The sequence below is a fragment of the Ascaphus truei genome, chromosome 3, assembly GCF_040206685.1.
Source record: "Ascaphus truei isolate aAscTru1 chromosome 3, aAscTru1.hap1, whole genome shotgun sequence".
Classification (NCBI taxonomy): Eukaryota; Metazoa; Chordata; class Amphibia; order Anura; family Ascaphidae; genus Ascaphus; species Ascaphus truei.
The window spans coordinates 204071137-204077136 of record NC_134485.1 but is presented as its reverse complement, the minus strand read 5'-3'; positions in this window follow the sequence as shown (position 1 = coordinate 204077136).

Genomic DNA, 6000 nt, shown 5'->3' with positions numbered 1-6000 from the left:
CAGGCTGTCCCCCTAGTTTAACGGGGTATCAAAGTTTACAAACACAACTATTTTCCTCACTTCCCAGTGCTTGCGCAATTGTCCCAGTTTTCCCTGCGATATCCCTGGGGCCCCAGTTACTGGGTTGCACCAACTTGTGATGAGAACCATTGCAGGCCTGTGATATGGCAAACGGAGGGAGGGCAGCTGTTTATACAGTATGCTGAGATCCTCATAGGCAATTGTGCTTGCGCAGGTCACTCCCTTGTCACAAATTACTAACGCTTCTCTTCCCACTTATAGGCTCAGAGCAGCCCAGTTTCATGGGGAGCGGCAAATAAGGTGCTCTGTGCCACTGGAGAATCGTTCCCTGTCAGGCTGTCAGTCTTGCAGTCCTTGTAGGAATACCTGGACCTTCAGTTAGGATTAGTTGCTGCTTCCTTTTTGGGGGAAAGTCTTGTCCTGTGACCTTTTACCTCCTCTGCCATTGGTCGGAGCATTTCACTTGTTCCTATTACAGAAGCAGGGGCTTCTGGCAGTTGCAATCTGCTGCTGCTCAGTTTTTAGCTCATTCCCAGCAACACACAGAACAGCAGCAGGGAGAGATACAGGAATGGACTATCAAGGTGCTGAGGGCTGTGATAGGTCAAGAGATAGATTAGATTAATAGATAGGATAGATTGGACAGATTGATTTCTATATTGATACATAGATACTCTATACCTGTATTAAGAGTGTCTTTATTGTCTGTATTAATCCTTTATTGTTTTTTTTTCTCTATTCTCTTTCTATTGAGAAACATAATTTCTGGTTTTATTTCAGTGTTGAAATTCCAGAATAAAAGGTCATTAGGAAAAAATGTGTAGTGTGATTTAAGTAAAACGTGTGAAGCAAGTACAATGCAGATGTATTTTACAATTTAGTACAGAGGGGGGAGGGGAATAGGGTTATTAAGAGGTGCTTTTTGGGCAACATGGTTAATTCCAACAAACCTAAGGACCAAGAAGTGACAATGCACTATCCCCTGTTCCAAAACATCAATAACTTTACAGATTTGGTACCAGCAGGGCTGCACATTAACACCGCCTCTGGCTAATATACAGCAGAACGTAAATGCTCCACATTCATTCACCATTAACATGTTTTTCTCCAGCAGTGCAAAGTGGCTCTTTGAAATTGAAGGCCTGCATTGTATGAATGCTGTTCAAGGCTGGATATAAAAAGGCAGTGACATGATAGAGGAGAATTACTGTTGCATGAACCATTCACTCAAAAAACAGAAAAGGATTGGAAGAGACATGGATAGAGCCAGAGAGAGAAAAAGAATAGGAGAGAACAGAAAAGAAATGAGTGAAGTGTAACATACAAGGATGAAGATGAAAAGAGAATGAAGAGATGGTTGAATCTCTAAGCACACACAAAAAGTTTGCAGGAACAGTTTAGAATACTGCAGTCTGAAAGCTAAAGGCTTCATTGTGGAACAGCAAGATATGATGAATCAACAGACAGTATAAACGCAGAACTCAAATGGTTAACATATTGTATGAGAAAATGGGGCAAGTGCCAAAGGGCAGTTGGTGGAACACAAAAGCACTGAAGAGATAATGAGTGGCTATAACATTTTTCACACTGATGCGATAAGTAGGACTGAAATAATAAGCTGTAATACAGAGAAGAAAGAGGAATGATCTACAGTAGAGCAGAAACTCTTAACCTTTTAAGAATAGAAGCCCAGTTGCTAAATTAATCAAGAATCATAGACTGTTTATCACAACAATATAGAACATTGTGCTTATTATGGATTGTAATTTTTCTTCCGAGTAACCCACAAAAGCAAATGCTGTTAGGAATATTACTTAGAAACACAAATTCTATACATACTGTATTTTAGATTTGCAGTAAAGAATATCTTTCAGCAATCTCAAATGTTATGATATATGTGTACTATATCTTTCCTCAATTATTCCACACTGAGCATCCTTTTTATCCCTATACAATGTACTGTTTACCTGGTAGCCACTGACTACAACTCATCTAATGCTGAATCCCTAGTTTACAAGAGTGTTAAGAGAGGAGATCAGCACCTTCTAAAACTTGGCAATGTTTTTGAAACAGATTAAAGGAAGTAGACATTGTGCACAGATGCAGAATTTGAAGCATCCTATTAATTATGTTTAATGTAGCTCGACCCGGATTCCTCTTACTGAGAACAAATCACAAGTGTACCCCCACCCTCTAGGAGATGCTGCTGGCTACAAGTTGGTTGTTGGTGCACATACATGTGAGGACCAGGAGAGCGGAGTTGATCTGCGGTTTATTGGAGAGCAGGAATGGCTTTTGTTGATCCTTGAGATTCTTTCATGGTGCTAGCGCCTCCAGTTGTAGTGGGCTCCAGGGTTCCAGAGATCAGCCCCCACCACAATATACCTTCCATCTGCCCAGGGACTGACACTCAGACAGAGGTATAAAAGAACCAGTGCTTTATTAGCAGTCACTGCACATGATGGAGATACAGCGTTGCAGGGTTTCCTAGGATTCAGTCCTATGGGTGGTGCTGGATCCCCTTGAGAGTATTGGGTCCTCTATCAATCAATGTTTCCCCAGCCCCAAGGGCTGGGGTGGGCACGTTCATCCCTGATGGAAGAGGCTCACATCCCTACCAGTCTCTTCAACCTCCATACTGGGACTGACTAAATGTTAGGTACTTCCTCTCTGAGATCTGGAAGGGGAGGGCCTAGTGTCTGCACCTTATTGGCTGCTCGCAAACACCAGGTCACGCCTCTTCTGTCAGATGAGGAAGATAGAAAACAAAGCACTACTTCACTAGTGCATGGTAAATAAAAGGTTAAATCAAGTGCGTGCCCATAAAAAGTTGTTTATTGGTTCCAAATATAAAACAGCTACATGGAGAGGGTCCAGGGGCCCCTCACCAACGCGTTTCGACCGTTGGTCTTTCTCAAGGTGTCTACAGAAGTACTAACCTGGCGACTTTTGTACCCTCAGTGCGCGCCATCTCCACCCATCCAAATAACTTCCGGGAGTGACGTGGGGCTTGTGACATCATCGCGCACTGATGGAACATCACAGAATTTGAAAAACTTTATTGAACCTTAAAAAACAAACAAGAACATAGTCGCCAAGTAAGGAAATACATTGTTCATTTCTCAGACACCTAAACGATCTATAATGCAGCAAATAGACTAAAAAAACGTATGTGAAACAGCATTTGATTAAAAGAAGAATATTAATTCAGAAAGGATCTATATGTTTATGCAGACAAAGATCGAATGATGTCTGTATCTAACCTCTCTCTTATAAATGATGTTAGTTAAAGAGGGAACATATTAAAACACTTTAAAAAAAGTTTTTTCTTTGAACAACACTTTTTCTTGTAGAGGCCCCATGAGCTGTATATAACCAATCAGAAATGAGATAGATAGGTGACAATCTTCAGAGGTGTAAATTGAAAAAGAATTATTGTAAGACAATTATAAGACAATTATATGCAAGCTCATAAAGTGGACTTTTCCTGTAGGAAAACAAATCCCAACAATATAAACCGCACATAAACAATAAAAAGAGGAAAATTAATCATATGCAATCACATGTTATAATGATGTTCTACACAGGAAAAATCCATAATTGATACAGTAAAGACATAAATGCATAAAAGACATTCAAAAAATGAAATATAAAAAGTAACACTAAACATAAATGAAAATATTAATATAAGATATTTCATATATGCCTTAGGTGTTCCATAATGCGGATTTTTAATGCACGTGTAGTGCGACCTACATACTGTTTACCACACCTGCAGCCTAACAAGTAAACTACAAATGTGGTATTACAGTTGATGAACGATCGAATGGGAAAATCTAATCTCATACTTGTAGAAAAGAAGCTGGATCCTGGAGTCATATATTTACAGAATTTACATTTACTGCATCTATAACTTCTCATAGGTAAATTGTTATGCCTAGTGTTAGTTACTGAGGAGAACATACTTGGAGAAACAAAATTAGCAATAGTTTTGCCCTTTCTAAATGCAAAACGAGGGCCTTCAGCATATATCCTTTTTAAAAGGGGGTCAGTTGAGAGAACACCCCAATGTTCTGATCTGATTAGATTGTATATTATGTTGAGAAATGAATAGTGGAATTTGATTACCACATCTATCTTTATCACTTCTATTTTGGTTCAACAAGTCTGTCCTTGTCATATTACATACTATTACTCTCTCTAGCAGGTGATATTGAAACTAACCCAGGTCCTCCCATTTCAGCTCTGTCCCATGCCCCTGAGAATTCCACCTTTAAATTCCAAAAAGGGCTATCTGTTGCCCATATAAACATCCGGAGCCTGCTGCCCAAACTAGACGAACTAAGGGCATGGTGCCTTATGCATAAACCCAAAGCCATCGTTCTTACAGAAACATGGCTATCCTCTAAAACCCCTGATGCAAATATCGCCATTCAGGGATACTCCATTTTTAGGAGAGATAGGTCAAAGAGAGGAGGAGGGGTGTTATTTTATATTGCAGACACCTTACAATTTACACTGCTACATTGCCCACCAAGTCCACCCTCTTTTGAAACTCTAGTTGGCAAAATCTGCCTCCCCTTTTCTAAGCCCATCTTGCTTGCTGGCATCTACCGCCCCCCTAAAGCCCTTCTACAATCCTTGACTGATATCACCCAATTTCTTGCCTCCATTTCCTCTCTGAATGAGAAGAGTGAGCTGCTAGTTCTTGGGGATTTCAACTTCAATTGGCTTGACCCTAAAAACCACAAAATCCAGATACAACTCAAGTCACTTAACCTATCGCAACTCATTTCCCAACCCACACGAATAAACCTGAAGTCGCATAACCATTCCTTGCTAGACTGGATTCTCTCCTCAAACCCCAGCAGAATCCAATCCTCTGGCATCCTTCCTGACATTTTCAGTGACCATGCAATAGTGTACTGTGTAAGGAAAATTAAACCGCCCCATTCAAGCCCCAAAGTTCTCCTCACTAGAACATTTAAAAACTTTAACCCACAACAGTTTCTGGATGACCTTACCAACTGCCCATGGCACAGAATCGATTTAATTCCCGACCCTGATTCTGCGCTCGACTATTTCCAATCCGAGTTCTTAAAACTCTGCGATACCCATGCTCCACTACGCAAAATAAGGGTACGGGGGGCCCACCTTCCATGGGTTACACCTGACCTTATAGCACTCTACCAGTTCAGGGATGCCTTGTGGAAAAGCTACAAAGTAACTGGCACTACCAAGGATCTCAATCACTACAGATGCCTGCGGAACGTGTGCACAAGGCAAACAAGGCATGCAAAAGCACAATATTACTCTGACAATCTCCTCCAGAATACATCAAACCCAGCTAATTTCTGGAAGGTTATCAACAATATATTCCAGCCTCCTAACCATCAACAACCAAGTAATATCACTAAGGGGGATATTACTCTGACAAACCCCACTGACATTGCAAATGCATTCAATGATTACTTTGTGGGGTGTGCCACTAACTTATTAGCGAAACGCAGCACAAACCCCAAACCTGAATCTCATCCTGGGAGTACCCCTATAGTCCCACCCCCTCCCAACACTGCCCACAATTTTCAATTTAGCCCAGTATCTGAAGAGGAGATTACACAAGCGCTCCTCAAACTAAAACTAAGCAGCCAATGTGGACCCGACTTACTACAATCTAGGTTCCTACGACTTGGTGCCCCAGCCATTGCCAAACCAATTGCGTCCATAGTCAACTCTATCCTGTCTGCAGGCCATATCCCTAAGACCTGGAAAACTGCCAGAGTTGTCCCAATCTTCAAAAGTGGGGACAAAAACACTGTCTCAAACTACAGGCCAATCTCACTTCTCCCAATTCTATCCAAAGTTATGGAAAAATGTGTCCACTCCCAATTAAGCGAGTTCTACACCAAGACAAATTTCCCTAGCCAATTCCAGTCTGGGTTTCGTCCCAAACACTCCACCGTAAATACCCTGCTAAAA